The 14,638-nt window shown below is 41.6% G+C and overlaps 1 protein-coding gene across 1 annotated transcript in view; it reads right to left on the bottom strand.

Annotated features, from left to right (window-relative positions):
• OSBPL6 (oxysterol binding protein like 6) overlaps nucleotides 1-14,357 on the bottom strand; it is a 211,430-nt gene extending 197,073 nt beyond the window's left edge. Inside the window, 1 exon segment of the mRNA XM_047722287.1 lies at nucleotides 14,184-14,357. The gene's annotated coding sequence lies outside the window, so the exon portion shown is untranslated.
• Between the last annotated feature and the right edge of the window lie 281 nt (nucleotides 14,358-14,638).

Genomic DNA, 14,638 nt, shown 5'->3' with positions numbered 1-14,638 from the left:
CCAGGTGCCCCATAAATGCTATCTTATCTGACCCTATAATCCTTTTTTTTTTTTTTAAAGATTTTATTTATTTATTTGACGGAGAGAGATCACAAGCAGACGGAGAGGCAGGCAGAGAGAGAGAGAGAGGGAAGCAGGCTTCTTGCTGAGCAGAGAGCCCGATGCGGGCCTCGATCCCAGGACCCTGAGATCATGACCTGAGCCGAAGGCAGCGGCTTAACCCACTGAGCCACCCAGGCGCCCCTGACCCGATAATTCTTTCAGTTATATGCCTTGTCCCAGAAATTCTACTATGTACTATTTTGTCAAGAAAAGTCAATGGATACGCAACCAAATCTCTAGCCCATGGAGGATAAGGAGGGAATGCTTTCACGATCTTTCTAAAATCTCTTTTTCCTTGACTCTTCTTTATATTTGTGATAGCCCATTTCTCTTCCCAGAAATTCTTTTCTCTCTTGACTCAGGGACATGATTCTTGGTCTTCTGCCCATCCATCTCTCTGTTCATCCTCTACCCCATATTTCTCTCTCCAACCTTCCCACCTCCTAGAAATGTCATCAGTTCCTACATTTTTACCCATGTCCCTCTTAATCACAAAACCTTCGCAGATCCTTCACAGCCTCCACAGGCCCTCACAGTATTAACTCACATTCTTGGTATGACACTTACCTCATTACGATTGGTATTATACTAAATTATATCTTAGCTCCCCTATTGGATGGGCAGAATCTTGAGAGTAGGACTGACAGCTTAATCATCTTTCTTTCTTCCTTAAGACCTAACCAAATCTCTTGAATATAGTCATTGCTATCAATAACTAAGGGGGTTCAGCATATAAAATACTTCTGACAGATTAGAACAGAGCCTTACAAATCCTGTTGACAATTTTCTTATCTCTCTCATATTAGCTTTTGATTTGCAACAAGGCATAAAAGACGTTATGACCATATTTACATTTTACATAGTAAGTTTCCAACTAGTGATAATATAAATTTTTAATTAACATGGTAAAAATAATAACAGCTAGCACTTACACAGCACTTACTATGTGCCCTGTTCTTAGAAATGTATATGCATTAATCGTATATATGTACACATACATGTACATACAGGTATATGATTAATGCATATACATATCTAAGAAAAGAATAAAATCATATACATTTCTAAGAACAGGGCACATAGTAAGTGCTGTGTAAGTGCTAGTTGTTATTATTTTTACCATATTTATCTTCTTAACAATCCTCTGTGTTAGGCGCCATTTTTATATTTGCCATTTTAGGAAAGCAAAGCAAAGTAGAGTTATGGACTTATTCAGAGTCACGCAGCTGGACAAAGCCAAGCGAGGATTTGAACCCAGGCAGCCTTGGCCCCAGTCTATGTTTATAACACTAAGCCTTACCTAAATAGCCGTTCTCTATAAAAATCTAATTTTACATAAACATTTTTTAACTCATTCAGAATTTTTTGCAGAAGCTTGTTACTCATAACTACTATTTTTTTCTCTAACATAAATAAATAAATCTGTATTAACCATATCAAAGTTCTGGCTAAAGTAGGCATATGTAATATTCTAATGCAAATATCATAGTGTCAATTTTGCATTAAATATTTTAGTATTTTAAATTACCTCATTTTAACTTCTGAATGCTAAAAGATGGTACCAGTCTAACATGGAATCTTCTTGACTAACTATCCCGAAATTTACATTTCCATATAGATTTTTCTGTACTCTGAATCAATTTTTAAATTCAAGGAAACTAAGAATTTTCATGAATATGTAATATAAATCATGCTAATGCTACTTAGCATTAGGTATCACAGAGAACTACAAAAACATTATAATCTTGTTGAAAATGACAATTTAATATATGATGTCAGGTTTTTAAAGGCTATAGTTAGCCTTAATTAATTTACCTCTAGAAAATAACCTCTATTATTATGAAGTCTACTTAATTCTCAGATGTTGTTATACTTAAAGTTTTTAGGTTAATAAACCCAAAAATAGTGATGGAGAATTCTATTAAGATGCAAAGGGAGACGCCTGGGTGGCTCAGTTGGTTAAGCCACTGCCTTCGGCTCAGATCATGATCCCAGCATCCTGGGATGGACTCCCACATCGGGCTCCTTGCTCAGCAGGAGCCTGCTTCTCCATCTGCCTCTGCCTGCCACTCTGTCTGCCTGTGCTCACTCTGACAAATAAATAAATAAAATCTTTAAAAAAAAAATGCAAAGGCAATTTTTAATCAACAAAATTCTTAAAATGTGATAAGCCACTGCTTATAGGCCTGATTTCTCAGCAGTTAATGGGGGTGGGCGGGCAGAGGAAGAGGGGAGAGAGAATCCCAAACAGGCCCTGTGCTAGGCATGGATCTCACGACCCTGAAATCATGACCTGAGCCGAAATCAAAAGTCAGACGCTTTAGTGACTGAGCCATCCAGGCACCCCCTCAGCAGTTAATTTTTAAGGAAAAAAACGTTTCAGTCTTTGCCTCACCAAAAGTGAAAAATCCAAGAGTGTTCAAAAGTATAGTCCTGGGGCATTTGGGTGGTTCAGTGGTTAAAGCCTCTGCCTTCAGCTCAGGTCATGATCTCAGGGTCGTGGGATCGAGTCCCGCATCGGGCTCTCTGCTCAGCAGGGAGCCTGCCTCCTCCTGTCTCTCTCTCTGCCCGCCTCTCTGCCTACTTGTGATCTGTCAAATAAATTTTAAAAAAATCTTAAAAAAATTTAAAAAGTAAAGTCCTATTGACTTTAACCATAAAAGTCACCTGCTCAAACCACATACTCTTTTTGCCCTTTTTAAGAATGTAAAACCTTGGGTTCCAAGAGGCTTATTCCCTGGGTCCTCATACTTGCTGTTCCCTCTGGCAGGAAAGGCTCTGCGCCCAGATTTTTTCACAACCTGCTCTTACCCATTATTGAGGTTCAATTCAAATGTCTTCACCTAGCAAGGCCTTTCCCCTGGTCCGTTCACCCAGGCAAGCCCAATGTTATGGATCGAATTGTATCTCCCAAAAGATATGCTGAATTCCTAACCCCCGCTCGCCTAGGATATGACCTTATTCATAAATAGGATTGTTGCAATGTAGTTAAGATGAGGTCATACTGGAGTAGGGTCAGCCCTTAATCCATCATGATTGGTGTCCTATACAAACAGGAGACACACAAACAGAGACATGGGAAGAAGGTTAGCAAAGACTAAGTTGTGCTACTGCAAGCAAAGGAATGCCTGGGGCTGCCAGAAGGTAGAAGAGGCAAGGAGGGACCCACCTTAGTTTTGAACTACAAGCCGCCAGCACTGAGACAATACATTTCTCTTGTTTTAGGCCACCCGATTCCTGATACTTACTTATGGCGGTGCTGGGAAGCAAACATCCACCACCACTACCCACTGCTCTCGGCCCCATCGATCACGTTTATTGTCCTTAAACAGTTCTTAATGGCAACTAAAACAGCAATTAACTTTTACTTTTTATTTACTTTAATTAGAATGTCAATTTCATGAGGACTTTTTACTTCCTGGCCTTTTCTGACTTAGTAGGTGCTCAAGAAATACTTTCTCAAAAAATTATCCTGAGAAAGATGACAGGATTAAAGAATGTCAGAATGGGGGCGCCTGGGTGGCTCAGTGGGTTAAGCCACTGCCTTCGGCTCAGGTCATGATCTCAGAGTCCTGGGATCGAGCCCCACATCGGGCTCTCTGCTCAGCGGGGAGCCTGCTTCCTCCTCTCTCTCTGCCTGCCTCTCTGCCTGCTTGTGATCTCTCTCTGTCAAATAAATAAATAAAATCTTTAAAAAAAAAAAAAAAAAAGAATGTCAGAATGATCACTCACTTACAATACTCTGAGCAAGTATAAACTGGCCCGAAAAAGGAGCTTCTGCTCTGCTTGGGAGGACAAAATCCACAAGGGGCAGCCAAACGAAGACCCCTAGTGGAACAGGGAACAAAAAGGAGCTTCTGAGTTGTAGGGGATAGAGACTACTGTGGGGGTTCAGGAATGATGAGGTAAAAGGGGGTGAGATGCAATGCAAGTGACGGGAAAGACAGAACTGGGTGTGGAAAGGGTAGGGGCCAGCAACTCTGTACCAAAGGACAACCACTGGCAGTTTCCCTCTTCTCTGGACTCTAGCCTGTTAGATGAGTTACTCACCTGTTAGCTGAGTCTTTATGGTAACTACTATCAGATCAGAATGAGCCCCAAAGTTGCAAAGGAATGCCATTGGTTACAAGTATAACAGCTACCTACAACTGTTTGGTTACAACTACTCAACATTCTTGATCAGTAAAAGCAATTCCTGAGCAATTTTTTTTTAATTGTAATAATGGACATATAATATCCTATTCATTTCAAGTGTATGTCATAGTGATCTGATAATTTTTATACACTATGAAATGATTCCCGTTTATGAGTCCAGTTAACACCTGTCCCCATACAAAGTTGTTACAATATTGGTCACTATATCACTATATCACATTATATCCCCATGACTTAAGTATTTTATAACTGGGGCACCTGGGTGGCTCAGTGGGTTAAGCTCTGCCTTCGACTCAGGTCATGATCTCAGGGTCCTGGGATGGAGCCCCGCATTGCATCGGGCTCTCTGCTCAGCAGGGAGCCTGCTTCCCCCTCTCTCTCTGCCTGCCTCTCTGCTTACTTGTAATGTCCATTTGTCAAATAAATAAATAAAATCTTTTTTTTTTTTTTAATTTTATAACTGAGGGACGGCTGGGTGGCTCAGTGGGTTAAAGCCTCTGCCTTCGGCTTGGGTCATGATCTCAGGGTCCTGGGATTGAGTCCCTCATCGAGCTCTCTGCTCAGCAGGGAGCCTGCTTCCCCCCTCTCTCTCTGCCTGCCTCTCCGCCTACTTGTGATCTCTCTCTCTGTGTCGAATAAATTAAAAATATATATATTTTATAACTGAAAGTTTGTACTTCTTAAATTTTAAAATTATCTTGGTTTGAATAGATAATATGTTCGTAAGTTTAAAAATTCACAAGGTAGTAAGGGATATACTAAGTGTCCTAAGTAAGTGTCCTTTACATCCCCATACAACCACCCGGTTTTCCTCCCCAGAGTCAATCACTTTACCAGTTTTTTGTGTCATCTTCCAGAGATAGTCTTTACAGTTACACATAAACATATATTTACAAACTCATATTTAGCACCAACAGCCATATCCCACTCTGTACCTTGATTTGTTCCCTTATTATACCTTGGAAATCATTTCATATCAGCAAATATAGAATGATCTTACTTTTTGAAATTTAGCAACTGATAAGTGTTTGTTATTTATAGCTACCTAGTTTTGTTTCTGCTCCTAATTATTTAACCAATCCCATGCTGATATTCAGCTTTCCCTGAGTCTTCTGCCACTACAGACAATGTTGCAATCGACATCTTTACGCAAATTCATTTTGCAATGTACAAGTATATTTATAGAAAAATTTCTTAGATTTCCGGGGGTGAGAAGGTAGGTGAACTTTTAATTTTGTTATCCACAGATGCTGTACGTTTTGTACCCCAATAATGCATGAACCTGTCTGTCAGTTACCTCCAAACCCTTGCCACTATAAGGCACTAACAAACATCAAAATCTTTCCCAACTTAATAGTGCGGGGAGGGCAACTTAAATAGTTTAAAATTGCATTTCTCTTACCATGAGTTGAGCACAGTTTCATATTTGTAAGTGCCATCTGTAATTCCTTTTCTGTCAACTGTTTTTTCAATCTGTTGCCCCCTTCCCTATTAGATTAACAGTCATTTTTCTTAATTGATTTATAGGAGCTCTTTGGATATTAATGAGTTAAACCTTGTTTGGGGCATGTTATGGTTTCTTTTCCATGTGGTACTATTTATCTTCTGCCAGTACAGAATATATTTTTTCCTTAAATGGCATTTACTTTATCAGTCTTTTCATCTTACTTATTCTACGTTCTTCAAAACATTTAAAAACTTTTTTTTTTTTAAGTGTAGCGACAGATATCCTCCCTCATATCCGACCTCCATCAGATGGGATTGAAACGAGACTAGAAGACAAGCTGGGATAGAATAGCGATCTATTTCCTTCCTTGACCTTCCTCTTTCATTACCCTGAGCTCTTGCCGATTTTGCTTTCTCCTCCTTTGCTTTCTTCATGGAGTTGCACATGAACCCTACATTTGCTTGGCCTACCTTGGAGATCACATTCTTTTTATAGTTCTTGCTTCGATTTGAAGTTTATTGAGATCAAAAAGAATTTCATTAATGTCTTTTCATAATCAACATGCCATTCAAACTGTGCTACTTTTTCTATTCTAGGAAAATTATACAACAAAAACTGCTCAGATTGTTGCCTGATGGGGTGTGAATATGCAAAAGATTGTCTAGCTGAGACAGATAAACAGAAAGCAAAAATGTTATCTTAATTTAAAATAAAAATCAGACTTTATCTCCAGAAATGACATGGCACAATTTTCCTAATTTTAATATTCTTTTAGATACTTTAAGCTTTAGTAATTGTTCATAGTGTGTTACTCCCAGCAACATTGCATTACATATTAAAAAAAAAGCAAAGTAACTTCTTCAAATTAGGATAAAACTTAGGCACTAGTGTAGCAGATGTGAAATAAAGCTATTGCTAAAAATTGAGGCCAGGTTTATTTTAAGTTTGACTTTTGAAAAAAAGATTCTAAAAATATGCTTCTGTTGCTCTCCCTTCTCCTTCCATGCTCTTTTCAAAAGGTGGATAGGTCGCTGTCTCAAGCACAATGGTGAGAATTGCCTCAACATAATGCAAGATAAAAAAGTAGAAGTTAATATTCTGTTCCTGACTCAATTCCCTCTACATTTTGATTTTCTCTTATATTACCATATGGAAAGAGAATGCCAAAGAAAAAGAGATAGAAAAGCATCTAACCCAGGAAAATTTAATTTTTCTCTATCCTTTCCTGACCATGGAATTAAAAGACAAAGTTATAGGGATCAAGACAGCGAACAGCAAAAAAATTTAAATAATGATATTTGTAGTGTCATTCCTTTCATCTTACCCTCAGAACAAAGCCTTTTTTCTAAAAACCCAAGAAAATAATATACATATATACGTATGATTTCACTTTCTACACTGGCCACTCAAGAAGGAGAAGGATACAAAAGAAGGTTAAAATTCCACTGCAGAGGCTGCTGTTGGTTCATTCTCTCATTCCCGTACCCACAATTTAGGGAAGAGCATTATTTCCTGTTATTCCCCAACAGGAGTAAATTATTTGGTACATTATCTTCTAGTTCTATTTGTACACAGGGCTTGCACCTCACTTGGCAAGTCCCTGGGCCTCAGGTTACCCAGCTGGAAAATGGGAGAGGTTAGAATAGATGACTTTTTAAACCTCTTTCAGCTCTAACGTCTTAGTAATCTAATATAAAGGTCATCCAAGCACCAGCCATCAAGCAAAGATGAGTATTTCTAGTGCCTGAGTAGTATTTTCTTCATGTGTTTTATTTATGTGAATTGATACACAGATTTTCTTGAGCAGAGAAAAACATAATCCATCATCTCTAAAGGAGAAACATTTTTGTGTATTGATTATGAATTATTTGTACTCACTATCAACACTGGAGAAACGGATTCAAAAGACAGTCTGCTGATATCTTATTTAAATGTTATTTACTTATGTAAATTTACTTTTACTTAAACTTGTTTACATATTTATTTATTTAAACTTATTTGAAGCTTAAGAGTTAAGTTACATACTTAACACTCTCTAACCCAGTTATTCCTTACAGTCCTGGACAGTAAGCTACCTACCTTGGCCTCCTTTCTTGCTCTGCCTTTCCACAGCTTACTATAGATTTTGAGACTCTGGTCCTGCTGGATGGAATATTCTCCCACAGGAGAGGCTTTACTTTCAAGTAAACTGCCAAACCAGTAGCAGAAAGAGTCACTGGACTTTTCTGCTGGCTATAATTAACATAATTCTTACAATTTAAAGACATTCAACATTTATATTATGATTTATTTTAATGTAGACACACCCTAAGGGCTGCCTGTTTGGCTAAGCCAGAAGAGCACGTGACCCTTGATCTTGGGGTCATGAGATCAAGCACCACCTTGCGGGTAGAGATTACTAAGGAAGATAAACTTTCAAAAACACAAAAAGAACTGATTTTTAAAAACTGTACTACGATATAAAGTAAGTGAACACAAAGAGAAGGGTTCATGTAGCCCACCAGAAACCTCATCTTGCGACCATCATGATTCAGTACAGTCAATTCCCTGTAATACAGCTGGATCTTTAATTAACCATTCTGGTCTATTTTCCATTTTTCCCTTTAAAAATCAACTTGGCGCTAAGACACATTCCATTCTCACAAATCTGACTTCACCCACCCAGCTCTCCTTTCCCTGACCTCTGTCTCTCCTATGTGACAACACTGAGGTATCTTCTTGACAAAAGGACTTGCCATGAGCTTAAAGTCTTCTGCTTTAAAAAGTCAATAAAACAGAAGTACATTTAAAGTAACTGTTCTTTGCAGGGACCGTGTTTTTTTCCCCCATAGCACTCTCAATTCAAGGAGGTCTAAACATAAATCTGGAAAAAGTTTAAGGAACAAATGAAAAAATAGAAACTTCATGCAAATTCCAAAACCAAAGCCAGATCCACCCTCCACATTCGCATACATATTCAATTGTGATTTGTTTTTGGTAGATTCTGTCTTGGGTGGACCCTGAGGGCAGACAGGTTTATGAGCCGGCACTTAAGAGAGTGTCTGGTACATAGTAGGTGCTCAATAAAGAGGGGCTGAAAGAAGAAGGAAGGCACTTGACGGCCCATGGCCCATTCACACGAGACCCACAGATGCTGGTCACCTCTCTGTGAAACTGATCAGCCTAGGGTCTGGTAACTGAATGTAGGGATGCAGAACTTCTTCCAAAGTTCATGGAAACTGAGAACCGTGCCAGAAGAGCAGACTACCACTTTCACCAAGTGAGATGTAGATCATGTCAGTTATCCCTAAAATTAATTTTTGCTCATTGTTTTGACCAAAGCTCCTGAGTCCAGCCTGGATTTCAAGTCATTAAATATTTATATCTATTTATGGGATATAGGAAATGTGTAGCTGAAGTGAAGGGTATGACTAATCATCCCTGAAAAACAGAGGCTTCTGGAGTGAGCCCTTGACTCTCTTAGGAGCTCTTTGATAACTTCTGACTATAATGGTAAACAACAAACTTTTTCCTTCAGGAGGTCTGTCTTTCTCTTTTCCTTTTTCTTTTCTTTTTTCCTGTAAGATATTGCCACATTTCCATTCAACCGCTGATGGAACTACCAGCAAGATGTCAAGATGTTCTCCGAATCACTATGCCAAGGAAAGGCAATTGAGGATTACATTGCCTTGGGGAAAACTATCCAACCACGAATCATTGTATCAGCTGGTGTGAAATCAGCAAGAAAAAAACATTACAGAGGATCAGAAAACGTCAAGAAATAGAAGCAAAATCGGAAAACGAATTTTAAAATAGGACAAGAAAATGCTGAGTACCTAGCATAATATTTACAAATCAGAATGCCAGCTAAAATGGTATTCAATCAAAATGACACTATATATTACTCCAGAATGGCCCTAGAAATAGAAAGCCCTATCCTGTCCACATGGGAGAGCATAAGCAACTCTTTATTATAATTAAGAGAACTTCAAGGGTTGAAATCCTTTATCCTTTTCAAGGGAGTATATGTCAGAAAATACAAACACATGTGCCATTACTTTGCAACATTAGATGGGAAACAGTATGAAAGCAAACATCAGCCCGCAAGGCTCTAGTCCCTCCATCACATCCTGTTCCCTGAAGTCACGGGAAGTGGTTATTAGTATCTTCATTTCACATGTGCCATAACTGAGGATCAGAGGGGTCTGCTTCCCCAAATTACACACAACTAGTAAACTGTCAAGAAAGATTTGATTCCAACTCTTCTGACTGTGATGCCAACACACTCTCAATTCCATGAACCCGATTCCTGTCAATCCAAAACATCATCTTCACACCTTAACCACTGAGCATTTACCTCTTTCACACAATAAAATTACACAAAGGCATTTTATGTCCTCTTCCCTCAGATACTCTTCCATATGCACCAGGTACAACATGAGAAAATCAAAGTCTTCACTGTGAGTGTCCTAACTGCCCACTAGCTCCAAGTTCGTATCTTCAAACATAAGCTGAATATCGATCATCCCACACTTGACATGTCTAAATCATGCTAAAAGCTCCCACCGCAACTTCTCTATTTCTTTTAATTAAAATGAAACATCGGGTACCTGGGTGGCTCCGTGGATTAAGCCTCTGCCTTCGGCTCAGGTCATGATCCCAGCATCCTGGGATCGAGCCCCACATCGGGCTCTCTGCCCGGCAGGGAGCCTGCTTCTCCCTCTCTGGCTCCCCCTGCTTGTGTTCTCTCTGTGTCTCTCTTTCTCTGCCAAATAAATAAATCTTTTTAAAAAAAATAAATGAAGTGAAACATCTTTGACTCCTTCCTCCTATTCCTATTTAGGATCTTAAGCCTTGGATTCTTCTCCCAGCGTCTTTTAAAATCCATTCTTTCTTTTTAGTTCTCTCCAAACAGAGAATTCTCATCTCAATCAACAGCTTCCAAACCAGGGATCCTGCCTTGAATCTCTCCCCTTCACACCCTCACCCCCAATCTATCAGTTCTCTAGACTTTTTAATAAACTCTTTGAGTGGTTCATGGTTGGAAAATTCCCCATGGCTTCTTCCACTTCTGTTCATTTCCTCTGTTCAAGATGGCTGAGGTTCCTCTTCTCAGCAAGGCCACTTCCTGCTCATCTTTCCTGTAAGCCTCTGCCATGAACTCTACACAATACATGCCTATACACAGGGACTGTTTCCTTATCCCTCAACTGACATCTTCTGGGTCTTTTGGTACAGGAGCCTGGTGTGCCTTATAATAACACTGTATTGTCCTTATTTTCTTTTTCCTTAGAACTCTAAATTACTACTGTTCCATGCATGAGACCGTCTTTCTTTCTTTCTTTCTTTCTTTTTTTTTAAATATGATAATCATTGAGCGCCTGGGTGGCTTAGTGGGTTAAGCCTCTGCCTTCGGCTCAGGTCATGATCTCAGGGTCCTGGGATCGAGTCCTGCATCAGGCTCTCTGCTTGGCGGGGAGCCTGCTTACTCCTCTCTCTCTGCCTGCCTCTCCGCCTACTTGTGATCTCGCTCTGTCAAATAAATAAATAAAATCTTTTAAAAAATAAAAAATAAAATATGATAATCATCTATGAACTTATTTTAGGTACTAGATCATTACCAACAACTTATATCCACCTGTGTGTTCCTCCCCATGCCATCCCCCTAGTCCTCTCAGAGGACAACTGCTGTGCTAGGTTTTAAGTTTATCCTCCTGCTTTAAAACAAACAAACAAAACATGTATTTCAACACACATACCTATACAAATGCTTGTTTGTATTTGACGATTTGTATTTGTTTATTCCCCTGGCTTGTGTAAATTAGTACAACAATTTTGGGAAATAATTTGGCAACAACTAGGAAATTGAATACTTACACATCTTACAAATCAACAATTCTGTACCTTGGTATTTCCCCAAGAGAAACACTTGCACATGTGCCCCAGGAAGCATGAATGACCAGAGCAGCACTCACTGCAAATTTTTTTTCAAGGGGAGGGAGGGAGCCACTGGCAGAACAGGGAAACATAATTGCTACGGATACATAATGGAATCATGTACAGCAATGGAAGTCAGTGAACTACAGCTATATACAACATGGACGAATCATGGTGACATAATGTTGAGAAGAAAAAAATTCCCAGAAGTCAATGCGTAGCATGAGACCTTTTTTGCAAGGTTAAAAACAAACTTTAAAGAAGTATTATAATCATTACTTAACCTTCGCAGTTAAAAAAAAAAAAAAAAAAACCTCTTGAGAATTCATGACTTATCCTCCCAAACTAGACTACAAACTCGTGAAGGTAGAGACATCTTTTTATTCTCATTTGTACTTCCCACAATACCTAGACCAGTGTCTTGAACAGATGGATGCTCATAAGAAATTATCCACTCAATGATCACTGAATGCTACCTAACCAAGGCGTTTTAATCAAATTTGAATCTTCTCCCTAATCCAACAGTTTCATGAATAAAGTCACATAAAACTTTTAACTACTGATGCATTAACCTGTTTCTGTTTCTGCGGTGGTACTACAGATCTCTAACCACAAATGCTTCATCTTAGGAGGACTTTATCCCTCTTCACTGAGTACAGTTAACATAAGGTTAACATAAGTTAACATAAGGTTAACTAGAGACGAGAAAACTTACGCGTTCCTATAAAAGTTCAGCAGAATCATATCACACTATATACCAAGAGACATCTGATAAAACCATAATTTGAAACTGAGATATCCCAAAAGGAATCCATCCATTGCATGTATAATTGAGTTATCAATAACAAAACTGAAAAAAAAATCAGCAAATACAGGATTTTTAGGTTTTTTAAAAGCAAAGATTTTAATGGAAATATTTTGTTTCCACATTGAGAAAAAAAAATTTTAAGGGGAAACACAAGAAATTCAGGGGTAAAAGAATAATAGGAATAATATTCTACCAATCAGGACCTTCCTTATAACTCAATGAAGACAAGACACATTCTCTATAGGCGATAATAGCGAGTTACACTGCAGCTTCCCTTCGACCTTGGGAACTCTGCTCACTCTGAGTTACTGTGAGGTCTTCTGTTTCATTTATTATTAGTCTTTGTATCTGCAATGCTGTAGCATTGGAGAGGATTATCAACATTGTGAGCTTGCGGTACCTCAAACTGTAGAAATGCTTCCAAAAAACAAACGGGGATGGAGGAGGGAGGAAAAAACACAACCAAGAGGAAAACAAAGTTAATGATATTAAGACGGGATATTTTAAAATTTTACCTTTGACGGAAGACTACATTTACAAATCAGCCCCTTGATATACAACTATCCGCTAGCATGCAAATTTTTTATTTTAAGAAAAGATGTCAAGGAAAAATTGTTCTCGAGTGAAATCACGAGTGAATATAACATACAATTTGCTAAAACTAGTTCAATTACTTAAAGAAGGAAATTGGTATGAAGAAAAAAACCCTAAAGGACTTTGCATCTGGGAGAAAGAAATAAGCTGGCAACCCAGTGGGTTCACTTAGTTTCGTGTCATTTGCTTCATGTCCATTATGTAATGCTTTCCCCAGCTTTGGGTCTCTATGTTTAAGCTACTGTTCGGAATATCATAGAATTGCCACAAAATCAGTATCTGGTCATAACTTTCAAAAACAGCTCCAAAGGTGTCATGCAGATGTGCCCACAACAGTAAAGGCTTTAAAAAAAAAAAAAAATCTGCTGGTGTCATTACTTCTTCCTGGCTTCCTCCCCAGGTCTCCCTTCCTCTCCTCCCCCCAGCATCCCCGGCGACAAGATCTTCGGGCAGCTTGGGGCTCAATGCAGGGGAAGCACGTCCAGACTGCAATGCAAACGCTGTCCCGGTCTGAACCAGGGAAGGCAGACTCGGCCCTGGCTGGAGGTGTGGACCAAAGCTGCAGAGAAGGCTGCAGGGGAGCCAGCAGCCGGGGGACAGGGGTGGCCCGCGAGGGCAGTCCGCAGTGCACGCGCACAATAAAACCCAATGCACAACTTCCCCAGCCGCTCATCTCGGCTCCCCGGATTCGCTGGGAGGTGCGGCGTAGGCGTTAGCTGGAGCGGGCGCGGGCACTGGCGCTCTCGCCGCGCGGGTTCGGTTCTCCGCTGACAATTACATCAGTCCTTCTCCCTGCCCCAGCTTCAATCCCCGGCAGCCAGGCTGAGCGGGGGTGCCGGGCTGCGCGGAGGAATGCGGGCGCGCGAGCCAGGAGGCCGGAATTCCCCCAACAACGAGGGGGAAGGGAGGGTGCGAGCGGGGAACCTTGACCCAGACGCCCCCTCCCACCTTGGCCACGGGGCCCGACAGGCATCGCCGCCCCCGCCGCCGGGGTTCACCAGGCAAGGGAACCCCCAGGGGGCGGCGACGCCTCCAGGGCCCAAAGCCCGGCTGCCCACCCGCGCGTCCCTCCAGCCCTCCGGACGCGCACAATGCCCCCGGGCTGCGGTGCGGGTACCGCGATGTCAGCTCCCGGGGTCCCCTCTGCGCTAGGACACCTACCTGGAAGGCGAGCAGCGGCGGCGCCGATTCTGCGGCGGCAGCGGCGGCAACGGCGGCAGCGGCGGGAGGCGGCCCTGGCGGGCGAGCAGGCGGGCAGACGGGCGCGCGGGCTGGCCAGGGAGCGGAGGCGCGGGCGCCGCCTGCGCGGAGCCGCGGACTCCAGCACCGACAGCGGCGGCGGCGGCGGCGGCGGCGCTGCGCCTCCAGTGGTCCACCGCGCCGCAGCCCCTCCTCTCTCACGGGCGGGGCGCGCTGGCTGGGCGGCGCTCCCGGCTCCCCGCCCCCGGCTCCCGCGGGCAGCCCAGGCCGGAGTGGCACCGCGGGAGGTGGATGCTCCCGTTGCGCGCCCGCCCCCGCCGGCACTCTTCACATCGCGGCAGAGAGAGCCTCGGGCCGGGTTCGCGGAGCCTCCGACGCGCGGGGTACCACCGCCTGGGCTCAACCCCGCTCTACCC

This window comes from Lutra lutra, chromosome 3 (assembly GCF_902655055.1).
Source record: "Lutra lutra chromosome 3, mLutLut1.2, whole genome shotgun sequence".
In the NCBI taxonomy this organism is placed as follows: domain Eukaryota; kingdom Metazoa; phylum Chordata; class Mammalia; order Carnivora; family Mustelidae; genus Lutra; species Lutra lutra.
Note: the sequence above shows the minus strand (reverse complement) of the source record. Positions and strands in the feature narration are given on the sequence as shown.